The sequence below is a fragment of the Mustela putorius genome, unplaced genomic scaffold, assembly GCF_011764305.1.
Source record: "Mustela putorius furo isolate JIRA1106 unplaced genomic scaffold, ASM1176430v1.1 tig00000450_pilon_pilon_pilon, whole genome shotgun sequence".
Lineage (NCBI taxonomy): Eukaryota > Metazoa > Chordata > Mammalia > Carnivora > Mustelidae > Mustela > Mustela putorius.
In genome coordinates this window covers 9,769,624-9,796,844 of record NW_025421385.1, presented here as the reverse complement: position 1 = coordinate 9,796,844, position 27,221 = coordinate 9,769,624, and the positions used below count along the sequence as shown (strand labels likewise).

General features: G+C 45.4%; 1 protein-coding gene across 10 annotated transcripts in view; it reads left to right on the top strand.

The window, feature by feature from the left end:
* ZDHHC14 (zinc finger DHHC-type palmitoyltransferase 14) overlaps positions 1 to 27,221 on the top strand; it is a 276,013-nt gene that overhangs the window by 53,200 nt on the left and 195,592 nt on the right. For 2 of the 10 annotated variants that reach the window (XM_045080128.1, XM_045080129.1), the window contains exon 2: positions 11,080 to 11,216. The exons of 7 other annotated variants lie outside the window; for them this stretch is intronic. The gene's annotated coding sequence lies outside the window, so the exon portion shown is untranslated. Of the gene's footprint in view, positions 1 to 11,079; positions 11,217 to 21,437; positions 23,372 to 27,221 lie in introns of all 10 variants that reach the window. One more of the 10 variants, XM_045080131.1, reaches the window with a different exon arrangement.

Genomic DNA, 27,221 nt, shown 5'->3' with positions numbered 1-27,221 from the left:
GAGGACTCAGGAAATCCACAAGGTAGCCAGATTCAGAGAATCTTAGAGACGGTATGATTAAAATATGGACTTTGAGTTGCATTTGCAGAGTTTGGAAAATCAACAAGACCCTTAAAAGCAAGTGTCAGGTATAGACCGAGCTCTGTATTTTCCATTAGCTGAAGTTAACATATTTTCACACGTACCTGCAGTGCAACACGTTGCTAACATCTCATGTGGATTTGCAAATGGGAGCATCACCATAGTAACATCTATGTTAACCTTTACATTTAACATTGTTATCAAAAGACGTTTGTGCCTTTGTGAAAAGCATTTTCTCCCGGAATAAAACGATATTTTTCTTTCTGTTATGCCACAGGATGTTCCTCCTTTGTCCCAGGCATTGTTTTTGAAATTCAAAAGACTGGATGTCATATTAGAAGCAGCCAAAATATTAGTGTTGGTGTCAGGAAGTTAGAATACTATTTCTAAAAGCAGTTTGAGCCAAAGCTGTGGAATTTATGGATGTACTTGGCTACAGGGGATCAGAGGGAAGGCTTTGGACAAATGTATCTTATAAGTAATAAATTCAGGGTATTGTCCAGACTGTGGTGAGTTCCAAGGGCCGAATTCATCTAGAATTGGGCATTCATGCTGACTTAGCCGCTTCACTGCTTAGAGAATCATATTGTCAGACAAAGGGTCTTTGTGGCAGTGAGGGCGAGGGTCGCTGAGTGACTTGAACACTCTGTCACTTCGGGTTGGGATGGTCCCCTGGCCAAAGGAAACGTCATTGCCCCCCGTCTCGTGCAGCCATTTCCATGTCTTATTTCCTAATAAAACATTTCCTTTCTTCATTCCCAAAATATATGGGGGCCCTTCAGAAACTGACAGCTACCACTGCAGAGCGCGTGCAAATAGTTTTGAGAACTGGAAGAAGATAGGGGAGGATTTCTAAGGACTGGGTGAGGCGTTGATTTATGGCTTCGGATTAGAGCAATACACCATTTACACGCAGGCAGGAAGTACCCAGGGTCCCGAGGCAGGACCACCAGGGCTCCAGGAGGGGCTGAAGGGGCCGACCGAGCAAGCCTGTCTTAGGAGCAGCTTGTAGACATTCATCTCAGAAAGTGCTGCTCGCTGGACGAGGCCTTGTGGAAGCAGCAGGAAAAGTGAAAGCAGGAGCCTCTCCTAGTCCGCCCACGGAGCCGTTAGAGAACAAGGTATCCACGCACGAGCGCTTAAGTGATGACAGCTAACCTCCGTGAGATCAGACAGAGCTACGTGAGAAGGAGAAGCAGGAGTCCACTCGGGGTTCATTAGGTGTTTCTAGAGAGGCAAGAGGAGGAGTGGTGAGGGGTATGAGCTCTGCCGCCAGGCTGCCTGGGTTCAAATCCCACCTTTCCCGCTTACCAGTTGTGTGACTTCAGGTGACCTACTTAACCTCTCTGTGCCTCAGTTTCCCATATGGAATCTGGAGATGATGAAGGGCATCTGGGGAGCTCAGTTGGTTGAGTGTCCGACTCTTGGTTTTTGGCTCAGGTCACGTTCTCATGGGTGGTGAGATTGAGCCCCGTGTCTGGCTCCTTGCTCTGTGACGAGCCCGCTTGAAGGCTCTCTCCCTCTACCCCACCTCCCACTAGCTCGCTCACTCACTTTCTCTAGAATAAATAAATAAATCTTTTTAAAAATAAGAAATAAAATGGAGAGATGATAGGATGTACCTAAGAGGGATGTTGAGGGGTTAGGTCATACATGTAAAGTCCTTGGCTCATAGTATGTGGTGTATAAATGTTTGTTGCTGTGACATCGTGTTGATCAGGAAATCCTGACCACCTGCCTAAGAGTCCCTGTTACTAGGAGAGTGTTTAGCTTATTGGACTTCAGGGTTCAGGGGCTTCTCCCAGAGAACCTCTGCAGATCTTGGCTCCAAGTAGATGGAGGGGCCCCGAGAAACCTGTCACTGAGGGTTTGCTCCCCAAACGCCTCTTTGCCAGATAGGAGTTATTTTGTTTCTTGAGGGGTAGTCTCTTGTGCCTCGCGTTTGCACAGAGGAAGAGCTGTCCAAGTGGGCAAGCTGCATCAGAGCAAGCGAGCCCATGCCCTTCTCCCTGCCCCCGCCTTTCCCGTCCTCCACAGGTGCTGCGATCTGGCTGGTGACTGAGAGTGTAGCTTCTGGAATCCCACTGATTACTAGCTGTGTGATGCAGAGCAAGTCATCTAACTGCTATGAACCTTAGTTGCTTTATCTGTGCGAAGGGGCCAGTAGGGATATTTGCCTCATAAAATGTGATGATTAAAAAAGATAAGGCTTGAAAACGATGTTACCATTGGGAGAAACAGGGTGAAATGGACTTGGAACCTCTTTCTACACTTTTTGCACCTTCCTGTGAGCCTATGATTGTTTTTTATTTTATTCTTTATTTTTAAAGATTTTATTTATTTATTTGAGAGAGAGCGAGCACAAGTAGGCAGAGTGGTGGCAGAGGCAGAGAGAGAAGCAGGCTCCCCGCTGAGCAAGGAGCCCAACTTGGGACTTGATCCCATGACCCTGGAATCATGACCTGGGCCGAAGGCAAATGCTCAACTGACGGAGCTACCCAGGCGCCCCAGACTATTTTTTCTAAAGTGAAAATAAAAGCACACAAAGAGCTTAGCCTTGCTCCTGGCCCACAAATGCTGAGAAATTTACTGAGTATGTGTACAAACTAGTGAGTACAGGTGGCCTCTATTAAATATTTTATATGCACAAATTGATTTCATCCTCAGAACACTGCTCTGAGGTGCATCTGAGGGTTAGCCCCATTTTACAGATAGAGGATCTGAGTCTCGGAGAGACTAAGCCGCTTATCCCGAGTCCCCCTCATATCAGCACCAGAGCTGCGGGTCTGCCGCAGGGCCCCACGCTTTAAGCACAGTGCTGTGCCTGCTTCTCCCAGTGGAAGCTCAGAGCAGGGGTAGAGCCCTCCATTTCAGCAGCTCTGCTGAGCCTCGTTTGTGTAATTCCTGAAGGCGAAGAGAGCCTTTCTCCGTGCCCTAGAATTTGTGCCCTCAATGACTAGTATTATTTAATGTATTTTGGGTAGCCTAGATGCCTAAAGGTGAGTCTACTTGTGACATTTACAGATAACACCAAATTTGGTGCGTTAGAACGATGCAAACATTGAGAACCATGTCTTAGAAACTTCCATCAGAAGAGCAGAGGCTGGACAGAGACTGCACACACCTGTCCTACATGGGGAGACAGCCATGGTCATCGTCAAGGGTGCTCGGGAGATCTGGGCATCTCCCTAGATGCAGAGGGTACGACTGTGGCATAGCCTTGAAACAGGCAGGCTTTCACGGCGGCGGGATATGGCCAGACCAGGGAGTTAGCTACTCGCTGGCTGTTTATCAGACGCCTGTCCGAATACTGTGTCCACGTTTGCTGTTCCATTTCAGAGGTAACATGGAATTGTCTGGAGCTGGCCCTCATGGCCGGGGGCCCTGGAGGCCTGCTTTTTCTCTGGGGTGTGAAGACTTTTTCAGTTCATGCCTTGAGCTTTTCTAGAAAAGAAAAAAAAGTTTTCCTTTAAAGAGCATCTTAGTGTTGGCAACACGGCCCCTTGAGATTGTAGTTATCTTGAAGTTTGGCCTCTAGAAGGATCCTCCCTGTTTCTCGGGGCTCATCATCAGGCTGCTGTATCTGCAAACGTGGGCTGTGATCAGGGGTCATTTCTAGCAGCCTCTATGGCATTCATGGCTGCCCAGGTCTGAGCGTGACTCTCACAGTGCCCACTTTGTACGTGAGGAAAGGGATTCCCAGGTGCCTTACCCATCTCCATGTCTCCAGACGGCCTTTCCCACGATTAAACTCCGGCACACGCTCCGGTCCCAGCTTTGGAGAGTGATGGCTGATTGGTTCCCCTCATGTACTTGTGCTACTTTGCCCGTGTTAGAGAACGTGCACGTGTCCGTGATGGGACGGTATTCCCCACCTCCATGGCCACCTCACCCCCAGGCCTGCACCGTCATTCCTGTCATTACCTCCCATTACCACGGTCATTACCTCCCGATGTCATTACCTCCTGATGGGGCTCCCGGCTCTCCGCACCCCACGTCCAACCCTGTTGTCAACACAGTGATGAGTTAGAGTGATCTTTTCGGACAGAAGTCAGGTCATGCCCCTGAGGGCTGGGAAGCCTTAGCTGTCTGACCTGCCCCAATCGGCCTAAGCTCCCCCCGCCCTTGTTCCTTTACATGGGCTTCCCTGGCTTCCTAGCTGCTCCTCCAACACTGGGCCACTCTTCTAGGCACTTGCTGTTCCCTTTGTGGGGTATTCTTTTCCCCCAGATGTACACGCAGCTGGCTTATTCCCTCTCTTCCTTCACGTGTGAGTCAGGGCCCACCTCTGGTTATGCCCAAATCCTAAGGCTGTCCCATCTAAAGTGGAAATTCCATATACTTTGTAACCTCCCTTCTTTACTTTGTTTTTGTTTTTCAAAGATTTATTTTCTTATTTTAGAGCATGAGCTGGGGGGAGGGCCAAGGGAGAGGGTGAGCAGCAAGCACTTCACACTCAACCTTGCTGAGTGTGAAGCCCAACATGGGGCTCGATCTCAGGACTCTGAGATCATGACCTGAGCCAAAACCAAGAGTCCCATGTTTAACCAACTGAGCCACCCAGGTGCCACTCCCTCCTCTGTTTTAATCCTTTCCTCTGAATACTAATACATGTTTTACTTTCTAATCCTGCTTATAACCTCTTTCTTCCATTAAAGTGTATGCTTCTTGAGGGCAGAATTTTATCTTTTTTTTTTTTTTTAGATCTTATTTCCTTATCCATCAGATAGAGAGAGAGCACAAGCAGGGGGAACAGCAGAGGGGGAGAGAGAGAAGCAGGTTCCCTCCTGAGCAGGGAGCCCGATGCAGAACTCGATCCCAGGATCCTAGGACCATGACCTGAGCTGAAGGAAGACACTTAACAACTGAGCCACCCAGGCATCCCTTGAGAGCAGAATTTTAAAGTATGTTTTATCCTCTACTGGAATCTTCAGGGTCAAGAATAGGGTCTAGGTAGGGGCGTTGAGGGTGACTCAGTGAAGTGACAACCTTCAGCTCAGGTCATGATCCTGGCGTCCTCAAATCGAGCCCCACGTTGGGTTCCCTGCTCAGCAGGGAGTCTCCCTCTCCCTTGGGTCCTCCTCATTCCCTCCTCCTCCCTCTCCCTCAGGCCCTCCCCTCTACTTGTGTGCTCTCTCTCTTTCTCAAATAAATCTTTAAAACAAAGAATAGGTTCTAGGTATAGTAGGTGCTTAATAAATATTTGTTGAATGAATGAATGATGAGTAATACTGCTCAGAATCAGTCTAAGTTCTCGGAAGGCAGGGGATACAGTCTGTCCTCAATAAAATATTTGGTATCCTCAAACTGCAAGCAGGAGAGCGAATCTCCTATTTCAGAAGTTGAACCGTTTGCAGGGAGAGAAGTGGCTGTGTAACCTATTAAGGTCTTTTCTAGAAGACTCTAGAGTCTCCAGCCATTTCCGTGCTAACACGGAGTGAACCTAACAGTTCCCCAGATTTCTATTTCTGCCTCTTTTTTGTATCTGTATTAATTTTGTGTCTGCAAGGAAGTCACTAGCAGAAGTCGAAAAGAGGGGCCTAGCTCACCTTTTAGGAGGTGGAGGTCAAGGTGGAGATGGCAAATGGATGTTACACTTGTCTAAAAGGATTGCATGTGGCTCGGATCTTTCCAGAATTTGCAAATCCTGCGTTCTGTCCCGGCAGGTTTCTAATCTTTGAGAAGAGAGCTCTTTAGCTGCGGGTTGTTTCCAGGCTGACACCAAATACTTGTTCGTATTTCCAAAGTTCTGTTAATTTGGTTATTTGTTCTCTGAGGCTGTAGCCTCCTCGTGGCTCACTGCGTCTGTAAGTGTTAGATTGGCAGATGTGTTGCGTGGGAGTAAGGAAGGAAAATTTCCTATGTTAATTTATCTCTGACAAGCACATTGGCAAATGAAGACACAGTCTCTTGTATAAAAAAGTACAGGATAAAAGAGGAAGAAAAGAAGTGTCCATTCTTTAGTGTGTGTGTGTGCTATTTCCATATAGGAAAGACCCCTTGTTTCTTGGAAACCCACATTCAAAACATGGATGGGTTTCATTTACTTCTTCCTCCCGTGTAGGATTTAATTAGGAAGAGAAAGTCCTGCAATATCTCAACCACAGGAGTTTATTTATGAATGGAGACCACTCACTGAAGTAAAACTGTTAAATGAGAAGTGAGGTGAATCCGCTGTCCCTGATGGTCACGGGCACAGACGAGTGAGACTCCAGAATGCAGTTCTGAGTTCTTGCTCAGCGCAGGATCCAGGTCTGAAGCTTTGTGTGCTCGTCTCCCTTCTTCCTCAGGACCAGCCAGTGAGATCCATGTTCTCAGATGGAGACTCTGAGGCTCGGAGAGGGTTTGCTCAAAGTCCCCTCCCCCCCAACCGAGTGGTAGACCCAGAGGTTCAGACCTGACGATCTGATTTCGGAGGCTGGGTTCTTTACTGCACTCCACTGCCTCTCCAGGAGATCGAGGGCAGAGCCCGAGTGGTGTACTTGGGCACATCTCTCCCTCTGCCTCCTCAGCCTCCTCTACCCCCTGCACACCTAAATGCAGATAGTAATAATACTGAGTACTCTGCGTGAAAGTGAAATCACCTTGGACGGCAGTGAAATTTTATGTAGTTTACAGCTGGCCTGACATGGGTCCTGGCATACGTGTGGTACCTAGTAAATGCTTACAGGATGAATTTTTGCAGGAATGAGGTTTGATACTGGCTGAATACCAGAATGTCCAGATTCAACTAGAAAGGAACTCAGATGCCTCAATTTGATTTAGCGTAGATCAGTCCCAACAATCCAGCAGTGGGCCTGTTTAAAGAATATCTTAAATCCAGGACACCTGGGTGGCTAGTGGGTTAAAGCCTCTGCCTTCGGCTCAGGTCATGATCCCAGGGTCCTGGGATCGAGCCCCGCATCGGGCTCTCTGCTCAGTGGGGAGCCTGCTTCCTACTCTCTCTCTCTGCCTGCCTCTCTGCCTACTTGTGATTTGTCTGTCAAATAAATAAATAAAAATCTTTAAGAAAAAAAAGAATATCTTAAATCCAAATATATATCAGTTATTGACCATCATTAAGTCCTGATGACTGTCTGGTTTTCTGTGTGATTGAAAATAGCCCAAGCATGTTGATTGTCACTGTTGGTCACCACATTCGTATGTGCAGGGAAGTCGAAGATCAAACCCACTAGTTATGCAACTTGGATGACAAAGGGCAGGGTATTAAGTTTGCTACTCTAACACACAATTCCAGACATTTTGTGGCTTTCAACAACCAGTGGCTTGCTCAGATAGCATGGGTCTGCTCTTTAGGCTACGGGCCCTGCGTGGATGGGTTTTCCCTTCCCTGGAGGAGCAGTGGTGTGGACATGCTGTTCTCCTGGTAGAAGGCAGAAGCGAGACTGCACTGAACCACAGTGTTGAATGCAAAGCTTCTCTGATGTGGCAGGCGTCTCATTTGTTCACACTGGCCACGGCCACTTCCATGGCCAGTTTGGACAGTGGGGCTGGAGGTCTACTGAGGCTACCAGGACCCATTGCAGGTCACATGACAAAGGGCAAGAGTGTGTGGGCTTTTTTGGGGTTGGGCATGGTGGGAGGTGGGAGTCCACCTCTGGAGAAGCCGGAGGTCTAACCTCTGTCTTGGGCCATGTAAGATAAGAAAGGACGATCTGTATAGTGGCGTCACCACTGTTGACATGGTGACATCACTACCACTAACGTCAAGTATGTTAGGTATTTGATCTTGGTTTGCAAATATGCTCTGTGCAACCAAGTTTGCAATTCCTTGCTCTCACTTCCAGTGCTGAACCGTCTCTGGGGACTGCTGTAGGAACCATAGGAAATGGCAAAGTGGTTGATTCTCTTGTGTAAGAAGCTCTGAGAACTGTCTTGACTTGAGCAGTGTGACCATGACTTTCAGAGTTGTTGGGCTTGTGTTTTTGGACAAGTGCGCTCTCCCATCACATGGCCCTGAGCTAAGAGAGAGGCCAGAGGCTGGGTAAAAGGAGGTGACAGTGGGTTGACAGGAGTGTCCATGAGCACCTGCCTGGACAGAAGCTCGTGGCTGCCGAGCAGGGTCCATGGCCGTGATGTAGGATCTCTGTGTCACATTCGCGGTACTGAAGTTCATCAGGTCACTGATAGCCACAGGATTAAATAGGGAGGGTGGGAAGTGAGCGCATCCTAGGAGTCACGGCCCTGGTGTGCGGATCTTGGTTGCAGATTTTGTGGGGAATAAAGCTGCAAGGCACATTGCTATTTAACTTCAGATAAATTTTTTAGAGATATTTGGAGACACCTTCTTATTTAAAAAAATGTTAATAGCATCATTTATTCAACAGGTACTAGATTCACAATGTTCAAAATTTGAAACAAAAGTCTCCATTCTCACCCTGACTCATGACTTCAGCTCTGCTTAAGAGGCCTTTGTTAGTTTCTTGTGGGTCTGTCCTTCCGCAGACCCTCCCTGCATAGTGTAAGACACATCCTTTGTTGCTGGAACACTTGGAAGACTTCCTACAGAATGAAAACTAAATTAGAAATTACTTGTGCTGGGGGTGACTGGGTGGCTCAGTCAGTTAAGTGTCTGACTTGATTCGGGCTAAGGTCACGATCTCAGGGTCCTGAATCCAGCCCCAAGTTGGGTGTGTGCCAGGTGCGGAGCCTGCTTAACATTCTCCCGCTCGCTCTCCCTCTGCCTCTCCCTGCCCTTCCCTTCTCTCTTAAAACAAAAAATAAATTGTGCTTCAAACTTATTTGGAATCTTCCAATAGGTGTTACATTTGAACGTGTTTGTTCCTCAGTATATTTTTTTTTTTAAAGATTTTATTTTTTTATTTGACAGAGAGAGAGAGAGAGAGAGAGAGATCGATCACAAGTAGGCAGAGAGGCAGGCAGAGAGAGAGAGAGAGAGAGAGAGGAGGAAGCAGGCTCCCCACTGAGCAGAGAGCCCTATATGGGGCTCCATCCCAGGACCCTGGGATCACGACCTGAGCCGAAGGCAGAGTCTTTAACCCACTGAGCCACCCAGGTGCCCCAGTATATAAGATTTTTATCACTCAGTATCCTATAGGAAAAGTATTTTTTGTCAGTATAATTGTCTTTGCTCTCAAGTTGAATATTTTAAGAAGAGAAAGGCTTTTTTTTTTTTTTTAAGATTTTATTTATGTATTTGACAGAGAGATCACAAGTAGGTGGGGGGGGAGGTGGAGGGAGTGGAAAGCAGGCTCCCTGCTGAGCAGAGAGCCCGATGCAGGGCTTGATCCCAGGACCCTGAGATCATGACCTGAGCTGAAGGCAGAGGCTTAACCCACTGAGTCACCTAGGCACCCCAAAGAGAAAGTTTTTAAAGGGAGTTAGTATAGGTCCAAGTACTGGGTATTTTAAAATTTAGCATTAGCAATACAGTTAACTCATTACAGAAATCTTTTCATTTTTTGCTGTTGAACTTCTTTTAAATTTATTTTTGTATCATTTTATTTTTTTCGTCATGACGGTGCACTCTCTAGTCCCTATCCCCTGTTGCCCTCCCCCCCTGCCACCCTCGGTGACCTTATCAGTTCGTTCTCTATAGTTAAGAGTCTGTTTCTTGGAGTACCTGGGGGGCTCCGTCAGTTAAACACCTGACTCTTGATCTCAACTCAGGTCTTGATCTCAGGGTCATGAGTTCAAACCCCACACTGGGCACCACACTGGGTGTGGAGCCTGCTTGAAAAAAAAAAAAGAGTCTGTTTCTTGGTTTGTCTCTCTCTCTCTTCTTTTTTCCTTCATTTGTTTTATTTTTTAAATTCCACATATGAATGAGATCATACGACGTTTGTCTTTCTCTGACTGACTTATTTTACTGAGCATTATACTCTCTAGCTCCATCCATGTTGTTGCAAATGGCAAGATTTCCTTTTTAACGGCTGAATAATATTCTACCGTGTACCCACCCCTATACCACATCTTCTTTATCCATTTATCTATCTCTGGACTTAGGCTAATGGGGATGCATGTATCCTTCTGAGTTAGCATTTTGTATTTTGGGGGTAAATACCCAGTAGTGTGGATTTCCAGATCATAGGGTAATTCTAGATTTAACTTTCTGAGGACCCTCCGTACTGTTTTCCAGAGCGGCCGCACCAGCGCGCATTCCCACCAACAGTACACGAGCAGTCCCCTTTCTCCAGATCCTCGCCAACACCTGTTGTTTCTTTATGATGCAAATCTTTTATCCTCATGGTGCTTCAGCTTTATTAATTAGAAAATTGATAGATGGATGCTTATTATCCAGCCTCAGAATAGTAGAAGCTGCGCTCTATGGAAGGCACACAAATATTCAGAAAGTTACCTGAAAACTTCTGCCCCAGCTGTTGTTACAGAATGAGCTGGCAGAAGGAAGAGTAGATCAGTAGCAGAGTAGGAGAGCCCTCTTTCCCCGGCTTTCAGAACTCGTCTCAGGCATCTAAGCCCCTTTCTCTGAGAGCGCCTGTTTGTCGGTGGCTAAGTAAATATTATTTCCATTAACCAAAGAGAAAGAAAAAAATGTTTGCAATACATCATTTCCCTGGCAGTTTGCCTAGGGCTCTTTTTTTCCCCGAAGCAGAAAGCGTCCCTGGTGGGCACCGAACAATATGCTTGTGCTGCCTGCAGATGTAGCTCGTTGCCCAAGCCCGAGGCCCTGGCCACATGCCTCCCGAAGAGTCACAGCCCCCCTTTCTGCCTTTTACACAGCAGGCGAGCCCTTGGAGGCGCCCTCTGCCACGGGCAGTGCTCTGGGTGGGGTTTTCGTTTTTTTTTAAAGCAACAATCCTAGGACGTTTTCCCAGGAAGATGTATCCAGAACTCGATCAAAGAACATCATTAGCAAAACCGAGGCAGTCATTTCCTGTTAGTAGTCTGAAGCCAACCTTAGGTTTGTTTGTCCCCAGGTCACTTGGGTTGGGGGCCCCCTGCCAGAGAGAAGGGGGGGCACTGGGGTCATGCCTGGGTGATCCTGTCCCTGACCCCACCGCTTCCACTCTGCTCCAGCCCCTGTGCCTGAACCTAGGAATTCACTGGAGGAAGAGGAAAGACCCCAGGATTCGGACTTCCAGTAAGACCAAAAACAGCAGCCGGAGAACCACCGAAGCTGTTCTTCATTGACCCACCGTGACTGCTGTCCTTGGGTATGAAGCTTGTCTATGTGCCGGGGATTAGCACCCCTGTGAGCCACCCAGGCACCCCGTGCGAAGTTTTTATGTGATATCTCATTTGTTCCTTGCAATGATCTCGTGAGCTTCGTATTTTAGGAGTAAGGAGAATGAGGACCAGGCACTTGTCCAAAGTCTGTTAAAAAGTTAAAAGTCAGTTAAAAAATAAAAGTTTTAACTTTATTCTGTCTGGTTCCAAATTCTGCACTTCCACAATATTATTACAGACAGTCTGCACGACCACGGTGAAGCCCACCATGGGTAAGCATGACATAGGTAACGGCCCGATCCCAGGCTCTAGGTTCAAATTCCACCTTGTGTCACGGCATTTGATATTTGCTTGTGGACTCTGGGAAACTACTGTTGTTGGTCAAGAAATTTTGAGGATGGAAGAAGCTCTAAGATAACCCTCTAGTAAGATGACCTTTTTTTTTTTTTCCCCCCTTTCTAAATCTAAGAAAGTCAGTGAGAAGTTTTCTACTTCAGTTGCAGGAGACATTTCGTGGGCAGCCTTTGACATAAAGTCATTCATAGGCCATCACTTCCCCCACTGAGAGGCTGGGCAGAGGGTCTGCCAGAGTGTGGTCAGTCAATCAAGGCCATCCGTGGTCAGAGGACGGTGAGGCAGGACAACCTGTGGAATGACCAAGGCAAATTCTGAAGTGAACACGTGGCCAGAAGTTGGATTCAGTGTGGAGGGAACAAGGACCGCAGTGGGGAGAGTCTCCGTGGAAGCCAGAGTTGGGGGCGGCAACTCTGAGTCTGCTGACAGGGCTGGGGGCTGGGCTGGGGGGTCCCAGGGACATTCCCAGTGACTCCTAGGGAAGGGTTTTAGCCTTGTCACCCCTGCCCACAGTTTGTATACATCGTTTGTGTAAATCTGTGAAACCACTGGAAATATTAACTCCGAATTAGTGGAGACAAACCAATATTACCCAAAGGGACAGAAGGATTCTAGGAGTTAATTTTGCCTGTCTTCTGCCTGCTGCTTGTGGCATTTTTGATTAGACAAGGGTCGTCATAGTTTATTAAAAATAAACTAGAAATAGATGGAACCTTGTCCTGCCCCTGTCTTCTTCCTGTTACATCTCCATTTCATGTGGTTGTCTGGCCAGAACAGTGTCTATTTTTAAAGCAACAGAGAATGCTTTCAGGCTTGGGTGAGAAAGGCCGGCGTTAGTGAACCTCGCTTCGGCCCAGCGGCTCCTCGCAGTGAGTCACAAATCTCTTCCACCATCTTGGGATGGTGACTGGGCCACAAGGGAGCAGGACCGGGGAGACGTCCTTCTAACCTTTTGTACAAGTTATTGGGGAATAGAATAGAATAGAATCTGGTCTGAAAGGGAAACATCCCCCTTCCATGTTTTTTCATTCCAGGCCTTTAATGCTGTTGGTTTTTTTTTTTTTTTTTAAAAACTATATTTAGATCCAGAAACAAAACAAAACAGAACACGCAACTGAAGCGAGATGGTTTTAGTTTGGAAAAAGCCTGAGAGAGAGAAAGGTGGTGGGGGGGTAGGGGGCTAGGGTGTCAAACTAAATGATTCCAAATGCCAAGAGTTGAATCGTTATAAAACCAAGATGTCAGAGTTCATATTCTCTGCACCCCGGTTGCCTCCACTCAGAGCCCTGTCTGGGGCCCGCGCCTTTCCACCCGCTCAGGCACGGCTCACAGTGTCAGCCCGAAAGAGTGAGTCACTCAGTGGCACGGAGGGCACTGGGCCAATTGCAGGTTTTAGCAATTCCCTGTGATTTTAATTTGATCATATTTCTCTGTTTATAACCTTTTTCTAAAAAGAATTCCAAGTGCCCATGCTTCCCTCTTATTTCCGGCAAGCAGAGCTGTATTTGGTGATATTATCTTAGGGACACTTGGCGGCTAGGTCTGTTCTTCCCTGGATCTAGATATTTTCTCTTCTAGACACCACCTCCAGAAAGTCCTCTCTTAATACTTCACGCACACAGGGCCTCCTTCCAGCCTCCTCTTTGCAGCCATATGCACCGCTTCTAAAACCCCAACTCGGGGGGCACCTACGTGGCTCAGTGGGTTAAAGCGTCTGCCTTCAGCTTAGGTCATGATCCCAGGGTTCTGGGGGCTTGATCCTCAAGCTGAGCTTGAGGCTGAGTCCTGGGCTGAGCTCTCTGCTCAGCGGGGAGCCTGCTTCCTCCTCTCTCTCTCTCTGCCTGCCTCTCTGCCTGCTTGTGATCTCTGTCTGTCAAATAAATAAATAAAATCTTAAAAAAAAAAAAAAAATAAAACCCCAGCTCAATGCCTGCCCCATCCCAAATGTTTTCCTTGACCCTTCATTTAGTCTGTGTCTCTTCCTTTTCTGACTCTTCTTTGACACATTCTCTGTATCACAGGGTTAGTAACTCGCTACATACGAGTCAGACGCTGGTATGTTTGTGTATGTGTGTATTATATGTACGTATGCACACGTAGGTATATGCATTTATGAATCTGTGTTGTCGGAATGTAATACTGTTTTATCCATCGAAGGTTTAGTCATACATTTAGCTTCCAGTGTAGACAAGAGAGTCCCAGTTCTGGGCTTTACGGGGCCTTGTTCAGGTCCTTCCATTGCTGTGTCTCCCCATGGGGCCAAATGGACTCACCTCTGCCTTCTTATAGGCTTTGCTCTGGGTACCTGAGACTCAGAATTCCTTGTCCAAATGACCCCAAACCCACGTACAGAGGCTGTGCAGGTTCTTGCCCGTGTTTGTGGGGCTGTGCACTCCAGGCCTGAGGGAAGGGATAGGGAACCGAGGCAGGGTGGGAAGGCCAGGGCTGAGGTCTGGGTGCAGAATGCTGGGGAGTCCAAGAATCCTATATAGAACTTGGCCTTCCAAGCCCTTATGGAATACATTTTGTCAAGGAAGTGGGATGGGGTCATGCCTGGCCCACTCAGTCTGGAGAGCATGCAACTCTTGATCTTAGGGCTGTGAGTTCGAACCCTATGTTGTGTGTAGAGATTGCTAAAAATAAAATCTTTTTTTTTTTTTTTTTTTAAAGGAGGGGATAAACCCATTTTGTTTAAGTTTTTACCTTGATTCATGACGTTTACATATGTAGGTTAGGGTAAGTGGCCTCTTTTGTCCTCTTGCCCTCATGCCACAAAGTTTGGGGCTTTTGTCCCCAGCACAACTATTCATGTCTTGTCAGCAGTGTTTCAAAAATATTTTTGTTTGATTTCTTTGTAACTGGGGTGCTTAAGTCTGACTTTGAGTAGCTGAAAGGATATATTTTGGTTAATTACGAAACTTTGTTCTACCATGAAGCTTATCCCTGTACCAAGTGAATATTTTTCCTGCCTGTAACATGTATGGGGGTGGATAACATATCTACTAAATGAGTGAAGTTGAATATACAACCCCACAAATAATCGTAAAAAATAATTTATGGCAACAAATACTATTTTTTTCATCTATATTGCATTCACCCCCTACCCGCATGTACCAAGCCTCCCCTTCTTCCCTTCTATTGTTAATTGTCCAGAAATCGTTATTGAGTGTGCTGAGCCTGTGGCCAGGCACAATGAAAAATACATGAGGTCCCTATAGAAATTCTGTGCTTGGAACAAAGAAAGGACAAATAAGAAACTCTAATAAAACTTCAGATTTTATGGCTTTAACTGCAAGTGCTATGGTAGACTGTTGGTGTCTTGAAGAGAATATTTTCCTATTTTTAAAAAATGAGACCTTTTTGGCATTTTAAAATAATAAAAATGGAAGTGCTTTCATTTATCAGTAGCCCTTTTAGTTCTCATAATGTACTGGAAGGCAGACATGATCATTCCCATTTTACAAAGGAGAAAATCAGGCTCAGAGAAGTTCAGTGACTTCCCCAAGGCTACTCAGCTGTGACCCAGAAGGGCCAGGCTTAGTGAAGCTGCTTTGTGCGTATCTGGCACCTTCCAGACACCCAGGATCTCATCACAGTCACAAACAGTTGTCATTTAGAGCAGGATACATTGCCTGTGGGGTGAGATCAGGTTTGTGAAGAAATGAGAAGCTTCAAAGCATGAAAGATTTTGGTTCTTCAAATACAAATTTCCCACTGAGTATAGGTTTATCTGAAAGATTTAAAAAAAGGAAAAGAGAGGGATGCCTGCGTGGCTCAGTTGGCTGGGCGTCTGCCTTCGGCTCAGCCATTGGGCTCCTTGCTCAGCAGGGAGCCTGCTTCTCCCTCTCCCTCTGCCTGCTTGTGTTCTCTCCCTCTCTCTCTCTGCCAAATGAATAAGTAAGATCTTTTAAAAAATGGAATAGAGAGGAGCGCCTGGGTGGCTCAGTGGGTTAAAGCTTCTGCCTTCGGCTCAGTCATGATCCCAGGGTCCTGGGTTTGAGCCCCGCATAGGGCTCTCTGCTCAGCAGGGAGTCTGCTTCCTCCTCTCTCTCTGCTTGCCTCTCTGCCTACCTGTGATCTCTGTCTGTCAAATAAATAAATAAAATCTTTTAAAAAAATGGAATAGAGAGTATCCATTGTATATTATATGAGTATTATTCAATTTCTTTTAAAGTCACTTTAAAATAATCAGATTTTTTGAGGTATAATTGACAGAAAATAAAATTCACCTGTGTTAACTGTGCCATGGGATGAGTTGGACAGATGTGTTCAGTCGTGAAAACATCTCCACAGTCATAATAAGGAACTGCTCTGATCCTCCGGGCCGCTTTGCTGTCACCAGTTTCTGGCAACCACAGATCTGCTGTCATGATAGTTGGGTTTTTCCTAGTATTTCATATAAATGGAATCATACGGTTTGTAGTCTTCTGTGTCCGGCTTCTTTTATTTACTTTGGGCCCACTTTTAATTATTTCTGCTTTTCCTCTTTCAGTCCTCAGGGCACACGAACGAGGCTTTACTCTCCAAGTGAAATCATGTGGTTCCCTAATTCCCTGCGACTTACTGTTGATGGGATGATTCACTCATAGACTTGGGCGCCCCAGGGCAAACCACCGCTCTGAAATTTCCCACCCTTACTTTAATTGGCTTTAACTGGGCATCGACCCTGATGGCTTGAATGGCAGCTTTTCTGCTTTCTAACTATGTGATCTTGAGCTGATGTACTTTCTCCCCAGTTTTCTCACCATGGAGTGGGGATGATAACTGGATACCCCTCATTGGTTCTGCTTTCTTTCTAATTAGAGGCCTGTGCTAGGGACCCACGAGGTAGGATGAAGGACTTTACCCATTTATGGTATTTTCAAGCCAAACTAATCTTGCAGATTTTTCTGTAACGGATCATGGTGATCCTTATCTGATGGTGCCTTTGAGACACATGGTAACCACTTCAGTAAATATTTATAAATGTCAGCAAATAAGTGTATTTAAGGAGGAATATTTCCAAGCCCATGGAATACACAGCGTTCAGAACTAAAGAGAAGTAAATCACCAAACTGTTTCATGAACCAGGGAATTCCTGGATACTCAATTTTCTTCTTTCACTTTTGCGTAGAGTATTTTCTTTGCAAGCTGAAGGGCCTGGAACTAACCAGCCCTTGAATGGATCAATTTTATGACTTCAAGAGATAAATAAAAAGCCAAACCTGTTTCTGAAAAGGTCGTGTCTTTATTGCAAATCTATTATGCCTTTTGACAATTGAATTTTAGCACCCCTCCTCGAATCTATAAATTGGGCTCCAGTCAGCTAAGGCAGGTGTGCACATGGCAATAAAGCAGGAGACAGCTTGTGCTTCCCAGAAATATTAACAAGTTGATTCCCAAGTCAGATTTCCTCAAGGTGTGTGTCCATACTCAGCATTTTGTCCCGATTTTAACTTCTTTTTTTAAAAAAATATTTTATTTATTTGACAGAGATCACAAGTAGGCAGAGAGGTAGGCGGTTGGGGGTGGGGGAAGCAGGCTCCCTGCTGAGCAGAGAGCCCAATGTGGAGCTCTATCCCAGGACCCTGAGATCATGACCTGAGCCCAAGGCAGAGGCTTAACCCACAGAGCCATCCAGGCGATTTTAACTTCTTACAATTTATAGATCTCTACAAACAGAAACACGTTGGTGTTTTTAAGTAATAATTGTTGCTAACTGTGGGACAGGTTTGAATGTCAAAAATCTCGTCTTGTGTTTATGCGCATTTGCAGAGGCTGGTTGTGTCCTTCTGGATGGGCGAGATCTGACCCCTGTCAGGGTGGAAGGTTGAGATGGAAGGACAGGCATGCCTACACTACGCTTCTGATTTCCAAAGAAACCAATTAACCTTTGCTATGATCTTGACCTTCATCAGAGCTTACAAATGTTAATCCTCGCCACATCTTCCTTTGATAAATTTAGCACAAATCAATATCAGAAATAATAACAAGTTTTGAGGTATTTGGAGAAGTGGCCAATGGAAGAACGATGACCTTGCACATTGTCCATGTCACGTGTTGCTGTCTGGGACAGAGAAAGGTGAAGTCTGGACCTGCTCCTTAGAGATCAGAGCAGAGTCATTCTATGAGTCGGGCTATAAGCTCAAAAAAGCAGGGTAGCACAATGCCTGGCACATGATAGGTCTTCTACTCAATAAACATATAGGGAATAAATTTGTATTCCTTCAATAAGCATCTGCTAATAAATGAATACATGGGATACTGAAATAATAGGTTAATCTACTTCTAGACTATGGTAAAAAGAATCATGTAAGATAGCATTTGGTTCAGACAGATCAAATTCGATTTTGGGGGGGGGGTAAAAAGCATTTTATAGACATTAAAACACAAAAACCTCTCTTACTCGGATTATTTTCCTGGAAGCCTTGTTTCCTAGATATTAGGAAGATGGCATGTACTTTAAGGGGAAACAAAAAAACAGGGAACAGAGAGTGCCTGTTGAGGTCTCAAGGGATACACGGGTCCCCAGGATTGTGGAGGATGACAGTCTTGTGGTCCTATGAGCTCTGGAGAGTGGCCCAGAAAGCTGGGATGGCCCGGGGTGCTGGCCTGACTTAGTGCTGTACTGATACTGGTCTGCGAGTTCTGAGGCTGAGGTCATGGTACCCCGCCAGCCTGTCCCTCCAACCAAACCTGACCTTGGACTGGACAGATTTCCCGTCTCTGACCTAGGTTTTATGTTTCTGAACTGCCTGCCACGTGGACTATTAATTTCCAAATGTGCTTAGTATTTTTTTTTTTTTTTACAAGTGGACTTACTTGAAAGGACTTAAGTTTGTCCATGAACCACTTAAACCATCTGCTTTCTGAGTCACCCTTTGGGGGACACTGGCTTACCCATTTATAGCCTGAAATAGATCACCTTTGCTTATACTCCTTTGTCTCCAAGCAGTAAAATTGCCCAGGTAGGAATTTTTGTGAAGGAGGGGGAAGTGTGTGTGTGTGTGTGTGTGTGTGTGTGTGTGTGTGTGTGTGTGTGTTGTGTATGTTTGGTATGAAATTGCCTAATACAATTAAGGATTTTTAAAAAATACTCAGAGCCTGATGGCTAATGATGATGAACATTTTTTCATGTGTCTGTTAGCCATTTGTATGTCTTTTTTGGAGAAGTGTCTGTTCACGTCTTCTGCCCATTTTTTGACATGATTATCTGTTTTTTGGATGTTTACTTTGAGGAGTTCTTTATAGATCTTGCATATGGGCCCTTTGTACTGTCGTTTGCGAATATCTTCTCCCATTCCGTGGGTTTCCTCTTTGTTTTGTTGACTGTTTCCTTTGCTGTGAAGAAGCTTTTGATCTTGACAAAGTCCCAAAAGTTTATTTTCACTTTTGTTTCCTTTGCCTTTGGAGACATATCTTAAAAGAAGTTGCTGTGGCTGATGTCGAAGAGGTTACTGCCTATGTTCTCCTCTATGATTTTGATAGATTCCTGCCTCCTGTTGAGGTCTTTTATCCATTTCGAGTTTGTCTTTGTGTATGGTGTAAGAGAATGGTAGAGTTTCATTCTTCTATACATAGCTGTCCAATTTTCCCAGCACCATTTTTTGAAGAGACTGTCTTTTTTCTGCTGGATATTTTTTTCTACTTTGCTGAAGATTATTTGACCACAGAGTTGCAGGTCCATATCTGGACTCTCTACTCTATTCCACTGGTGTGTGTGTCTGTTTTGTGCCAGTACCATGCTGTCTTGGTGATCACAGCTTTGTAGTAAAGCTTGAAATCAGGTAACATGATGCCCCCAGTTTTGTTTTTCTTTTTCAACATTTCCTTAGCAATTCGGGTTCTCTTCTGGTTCCATACAAATTTTAGGATTGTTTGTTTTAGCACTTATACAGTGGAACATTGGGCAGCCATCAGAAAGGATGAATACCCAACTTTTGTATCAACATGGACAGGACTGGAGGAGATTATGCTTAGAGAATAAGTCAAGCAGAGAGAGTCAATTATCATATGCTTCCACTTACTTGTGGAGCATAAGGAATAACATGGGGGACATTAGGAGAAGGAAAGGAAAGGTGAATTGGGGGGAATCAGACAGGGAGATGAACCATGAGAGACTGTGGACTCTGGAGAAACAAACCGAGGGTTTTGGGGGTGTTGGGGGGTTAGGAGGGCCTGGTGGTGGGTATTAAGGAGGGCACGTATTGCATGGAGCACTGGGTGTGGTGCATAAACAATGAATCTAGGAATACTGAAAAAATAAAATTAAATGAAAAAAATAAAAATACTCAGAACCTTACTCTTAATTTTAAAATCTGATAGGCCCCATGTTCTGCTCAATTCTATAATTTCAACCTTTACCTTTAATAGACCTTATGACACCTTAATTTTCTGTACTGTCACGGAAAGTTGGGCTTAGATTTTATAATATAAGTTAGAAAGAAAGATGTTTGACAAATCTAAAGATCACTAAGACATGGGTAATGTTCTGTTTAATCAAGAAACTGTGGTTGATCCTCTAGAGGAGGGTAATAAATACACTATCCTTGTTTTTCATCCACCCCCACTACCTGTTACATTTAGCTCTTTTACATGATAGAAGTCTCCCATCTGACAAAACTTCTGCTCTGAGCTGGATTGATTTAGGATGACTGTCGTTGTTATGGATCTTGGTATTTCCAGATTCTCTGCAGCATTTTCTTCAGACAGGAATTCCAAAGGGATCTCTACTTTTCACCTCTGTTCTTTAGATTCAAAAGACGTTCTGTGTGTTGATCTTTTATCTTGAAGCTTTATGAAATCGGAATGACAGTGTATCAATACCCAACAACCCTGAATCCTAAATTCACTCTTCTCAGATCCTGCAGAATAAAGCGTTACCTTCTCATGAACTCTTACATTTTCTTCTCTCTCGTGCCTCTCTACAGCAAAACTGGAGCCATCAAAGGGACTTAATTCTAAGACACATTTTCTACACAAACTTGAGAGTCTCTCATTTTATTATTTTGTTCTATACTAAAAAGGATATCCTTTAATAATCGGACCCTGCACATAGGTTGAGCTGCTATCCTGACTTTAAATTCATTTATTCATAGGTGTTTATTGAACTTTCTTGACTTTAATGTCATTCATTCATTCGGTAGGTATTTACTGACCATCTACTCTGTCCCAAAATCAATGTGAGGGGCAAGGGATGCAGCATCTTTCCTCCAGAGACCAGATGGGTGATTGGCTGGTCCACCTGAACTTGTATTAGATCTCATTCATTCTAAGGCTTTTTTTGTTTTGTTTTGTTTTGTTTTGTTTCGGACCACACACGACCCCACATATATACTTACTTCTGGTGGCAAATGCATTTCTTTTGTTTCTGCCTCTGCAAATAGCTCTGCTTATTCATTGGTAGCTTTCATTCCAAACCTTATGCTTATTTCAAGTGCTTTAGTTATGGGGTATATAACTTAGGTCAAGGTTTCTTGGAGAGCAATAGGAAAAACTATCCTCTACTTAGACAAACATCTCTTACAGGATAGGACTGGTGTGGCAGTATTGCTCCTCAGAGTTCTCAAGGCCGCAGGCTCCTTTTTGTCACTAGCTGTAGCTGGCCTACATTTCCAAGATTACCTCATAGTCCAGAATGGCTGCTCTAGCTCCAGCCATCATATCTGCATTTCAGCCACCCAAAAGGTCAAAGGACAAAGAAATAAGGTTAAAAGATTTGCATCAGATGTTCTTTAAACATTGTACACTTAGGTTTCCAGTCCTGTCCTCAAGCGTTGATACTTGTGAATGCACTTTTCTTCTAATATGAAAGAGTAAATCTCTGTCATCTCTCTAAATACTTTATGGTAATGGATCATGCTCTTTAATTCCAGAAGATCCCTGGCTGTGAAACGTGTTTACCCATAAAAGAAAGAGGAAAAGCACAGCACAACACTACTGATTTTAAAAATGCTTCTAATGCATCTTTAAAAATGAACTCACAAAATTAAAAGCAAATAGAGATTAATGCTCCTATTCTTCTTCCGGCACGTTAAAAAGCCTCTGAAAGCAGTGATGGTTTTCTCCATATTCACAAAGGAGTATTTGATTGCACCTGTGGGCCCAGGGAGCGCTCACTCTTGTTAATTCTGTATATGACGTTGACATCACATCTGAATGCCCCCTAAGCCACAGTGTAAGCACAATATCGATTTCCATCAGACAAGGAGCATCCCTCTGTGAGTGCCTTTGACAGCCCTGGGAACTGTGCTGTTGGGTACCTCAGGCCGAGAACAGGCCTCCATTCGGCTGTCGTGCATTTTAACAGTGTTACTTACTGCAAATGAAGAGCTTCTTCCATGCTTTTTTCCAGCAGCACGTCTGTGGCCTAACATTTCTTGGGAGGTGCTGCCAGGCCACTTTGAAAGGCAGCAGTAAGCCTCTAGAAGTCAGCTGAGCTAAGCATTTACTGCAGTATGATTTCTCCCCCAAGTTCTCCAAGCATTTCCCAGTCTGCATCGCAGGATGGGGGAGGCCCATGGGTGTAGCAGTGGCTACTTGATACAGTCTGGATCTTTCTGAAGATGCGGCGTCTACATGGGCAGCGGAATGTGTGTCAGAGGTGCCTGAAGAGGGCCAAGTGACGGATCATCGTGTCCCAGGGGAGAAGAGCTCTGGAACAAAAACAGACAAAAGCCAGGGAGAAAAGCCCAAAGGCCTCCAAGGGCTATGTTAGCATGGAAGGTTCGTGGTGAGCTGCAGCCCCATCTCAGTCCTGCCCTCCTCCCAAATGAAGCAAGTAAACCCCACCTGAGATCTGCAGTGGGCTGGTGGTAGACCCAGAAGCTTTTTCTTAAATCCGGAGGCCCCAGTGATGCTGCTGGGTTTTGTGGGCTTTTGTTCCGTCCTGCAGCTCCTGGAGTTTGGGTGAAGTGGGTGGGGTCAGGATCTAAGAGCCCCTGGGTTGCAGGCTCGGACACCGCCTTTTCTACAGGACTCGGGCCACGGAGGGACCATTGTCATTTTCTTCATGAGGCACAGAATGGAATCTTTCTTCCAGTCAGCTGCGGATACAAGCGGCTCTTGTTAGAAAGCAAATGCTGTGGGACATGGCGTTTCCCCTCAGAGAAGGCGGTTCATTTTCCACGGGGAATCGGAGAAACACGTTGGCCTATTGTGTGCCTGAGCAGCGCTCTCCTGGCACTGATCTCAGTGTCAAGTGACACTCTTTGACAGCTGCCACGTACTGCCACGCCCACTTAATCTGACTTGGGGGACAGAGGCGAAGGAGCTGTTGGCATCAGAGAGGGAACAGAGGAAATGGGAGTTTTGCTTTTTTTGGCAATGGCTTGGTTTCATTGGAGCTGGTTGATGTTTGCAGACTGCTGCCACCGACGTGAAAACACATGGCCTGTGGGAGACCGGCTGCCGGCTTCTGCTGACTCCTGCTCCCCGAGGACGCCGGGCAGGCGTGTGGCCCCCATGCCCAATGGGGGGGCTGAGTCAGGGCTCTGCAAAGACCCTTCTGAAAGCGTGTCTGGCCTCCGAGCCTTTCGATGTTGTAGTTTCAAAGACCTAAAAATAATCTTGATGTTTTCAGTTGCTCAAACACAGGCTGCATTGGGCAGTTAGTGGCCCAGGTGGCCGTCTCCCTGCTTGTCCCGCAGTTGGAAGAGTGGCAGGTGGACCAGCAGGCCAAGCCACTCCAGCCTGGGCTCTCCTGAGTCAGGGCCACAAAACTGAGTGTCAGTTCCCACACCATGGAAACTTGGACTTTGAGAAGTGGGGAAGGACTGTAGCTGTCTGATGCGGTGCCCAGCTGTTTCAGGTATGCCATGATGTGACTTATTTGAGGGTACTTTTAAAATAGTAAGGAATTGGGGCACCTGGGTGGTTTAGTGGGTTAAAGCCTCTGCCTTTGGCTCAGGTCATGGTCTCAGGGTCCTGGGATCGGGCCCCGCATTGGGCTCTCTGCTTGGTGGGGAGCCTGCTTCCCTTCCTCTCTCTCTGTCTGCCTCTCTGCCTACTTGTGAATGAATAGATAAAATCTTTAAAAAATAATAGTAAGGAATTAAAGGCAAAGCCCCATCAACCCTCCCCTTGGCAGTTTGTTCTTCTGTGGTATACAGATGTGGGTCCATAAAGGCAAGGATCCCTATCAGGCTGCGCTTTTAATCTATCTATCTATCGTCCTTCCTTTCTTTCTTTTTTAATTTGGAACTTTGCCAAGGAAGGGTGAGGTTTCAGAGGAGTTTTGCAGTTATTCAGAGAGTTTGCCTAACCATTTGGTGCTTTCCACCTCTACTTTAAATTGCTGTGAAATGACGTCATCATCAGCAATCTGTTCCACATCCTGAGCTGTCACGGACACTGATCTGGCCCCTGAGTTGGCCCGATCAAGTTGGCCCACCAAGTCGGGACTTGGTGGTGAGGTGTTCATCACGACTCAGTCTTGGCTTCCAGGGGACTTCATTTGTTTGCCTGCAGCAAACAGATGCGGTCCAGAGTCATTCCTGGAGCTTGGAGCAGGAATGTTAGTTGGTATGGTTTTGTGGATTGGGTTGCTGCAAGTCACTTGGGAATGGTATTCTGTGCAACCGGAATATGAAATGGGCAACCTGGTCCAAGAAGTCTGGAGAGGAACTATCCTATCATGTCTTAAAATGGACAATAATGCCCGTGCCATTCTCCGTTTTGCCCTTGCCTTTGTCAGTGAGTAAGAATACATGGAAATTAAGATATCCCATTGTTCTCTGGAAGCTTTACCAGTCAATTCAGTGTTATGTTCTTTGTTTTCTTCACAAATCTGAAATTACAGAAATGTGGTTTTTCTGTCAACTGCTGATCCGTGATATCCACGTTAGAGGTGATGCCTGGAAGTGAGTTGCCCTGGGCACAGGAATCTCTCTGAGATCTGAGCTGTCGGTTCGGCATAGATTCTGTGTTCTCAGTTTTGGTTGCTCCGAGGGGGGTCTCATCCAGCCACCACTGCCTGGCCCCTTTGGTTTCATCTCAACAAAAGGCAACATTGAGAGTCCACCCCCACCCCCATGCCAGCCTCGACCGCCAAGCTGAGGTTTTCGCTGTGGGCTGATTGTTTCTGTCCTGGTGGCAAAGAAGAACTAGTTTGGACAAATTAAAACACAAGACCAAAGAAACCAACACATAAAACAGCCACAAGGACATGGGCTTACACTGGCTTTGCAGACAAGATGAATAAACAGCTGCTTCTGTTCCCCCACCCCTACCTCACGCACTTGAGGCTGTTTCTTCTCAATCTGTAGTAAGGATCTATGAGAGTCAGGTTATTGACATTTATTTATGTTTAAGCCTAGAGGAGTGTTTTTGTCGGGGGATAGGATGAGGGAGGATTACTCAGGGTAATTTTATGTGATTGCTAACAAAAGTCTTTTTTTTTACTCTTCATAGTTCCCATGGTGATTTTTTTCATTTGGCGCAGCATTGATCTTGTGGGTTTTAATTAGACTGTAAGAGCCACTCGGAGCAGCAAGTGTGGTGATTCGTTAGTATCTTCTCTTGTTTAATGTTTGTTGATGGTTAGACAACAAAAAGTGGTGCAAAATCTATTCTGTTGCTATCAGTTTCATTGCTTGATACCATAATAGGAATATAAAGGTGTCATGAAAGGGAGAAAAAATTAACAGTAAATGCTTTTGCCTTTTTTCCTCTTGACAGTGTCAACTCAAAATTCCTTTGAAATCACCTGGTAAAATTATGGTTTTCAGAATTCACAGAAGTGGTTAGACCCCAGAGGTTCTGAGTCTGAGGGCCTTGGCCTAGGGGAGGCTTGTGGTGGCGGGGTCACAGCAAGGGGTCAAGAAACCAGTACAGTTTGTGGATAGTAAGTAGCACACCTTATGTATAATGTTATGTTAGAGTTTTTCAAGTGTGTGTAGATGCTGTTGTGACTAATCAAACATAAATTCAATTTAAAAGCATAGCTGAGGGGCGCCTGGGTGGTTCAGTGGGTTAAGCCTCTGCCTTCAGCTCAGGTCATATTCCCAGGGTCCTGGGATCGAACCCCGCATCGGGCTCTCTGCTCAGCAGAGAGCTGGCTTCCTCCTCTCTCTCTGCCTGTCTCTCTGCCTACTTGTGATCTCTGTCTGTCAAATAAATAAATAAAATCTTTAAAAAAAAAGCATAGCTGAATTCACGATAGCCTTCTGTCATTAGTATTTTCTCAATAATCAAAAGATATGAAGTACAACTACTTCCACACAGGGATGCACATGATTTTTTTTAATTTAAATTCAGTTAGCCACAGTATGAGCACACTATTAGTTTTTGATATAATGTTCAATGATCCATTAGCACATAATTTTTTAACATTAAAAAATAGTCCCTATCTTTGAAATGGAAAGGGACCACTGTTCTGAACGATTTATCAGAGTAGTGTTGATCCATTTATGAACATATATGTTGATAAAGGTATTCCTCCAAAAGTGTCTATGAAAGAACTTTCTGGAAAACAGATGACTGACATTCATTACAATGTAGAAAATGTGTCCTATAGCTTCTGCCATTTCTCAGTGATAACACTCCGAATTACTGTTTGATGGTGACACCAGCCTTAGGAACAGAATAAGTCAGCCTCCCTTTGGCTTCTCTCTATATCCCCTTCCCTCTTAGCCTTTACAGTTTCCTCAGCTGTTAGGAAGGGGATGAATTCATTGCTTCTGTGTCGGTGGCTGGAAATTTGGGAACACTGTTGGAGAGGCACTGTGAATTGCAGAATAGGACACCTTCCATTCTGTGACCATGAAGTTTGGCCAAGGTTTTACTATGTCTAGGTGCCACTCACTAATGAACACTGCCTGTCAGCTGACATGGGAAGGGTTGGGGTTTCTGGGGAGCTCAAATAGAGGCACATGAAGAGAGCCTCAGGATTAGAATCTCCTAGATGAGTAAGCCTAAAGAGCCCGGCGGGGGTTGCTGGGAAAGGGGCACAGTTGACAAACAAATTCTCTACTTCCTTCCTCTCAGTTGCTGGGTCTACATGGAACTGGGATGTCTTCCCGTGTCTACTTCCCCAGAGATCATTGTTGATACCTACATAGCAATTCTTGAATTTCCATGATGAGGAGTTTTGAAGAAACGTGCTTCTGAGGAAAAAAGAAACTCTCTGAATTAGAGACATCAGTAGAAGTCTTAGACATCACTCATCCCAATTTCCCACTCCATGCAAGAATCCTTTTATAGAGAAGCTTCCTAGAAGTCTAGAATACAAGAGTTCTGGTCATCTGGAATCAAGAGTGCTGGCCGGTTCTTACTTGCACACTTAAATTATATGGAGGCAGAAAATAAGACGGCTAACCTGAGCCTGTGTGTAAACATCCCATTTGGCAGTGAGTGCAGATGTGTTAGGGGGAAGGAGCAAGGTAGGGTTGCAAAGGGCAGTGGGGGGTGGGGTGGGGGGTAGCAGAAATGCATGCAGGGACATGGAGTGCTTGCATGTGACTTCTGACCACAGTCTCCCGGTCTATTGTGTTTCTCCCCAGCACAGGTTGGTAACCACAGGAGCTAAGCAAATAATTCCTGTATCTATTTTTTCCTGTTTGGACAATGAATGCAATGTTTGTGTGCTCAAAAAGGCCCCTTTTCCTGCCTGCTAGCCACAGTGATCTGCTTAGGAAGAAGCAAAGTTAAGAGCCGGTTAA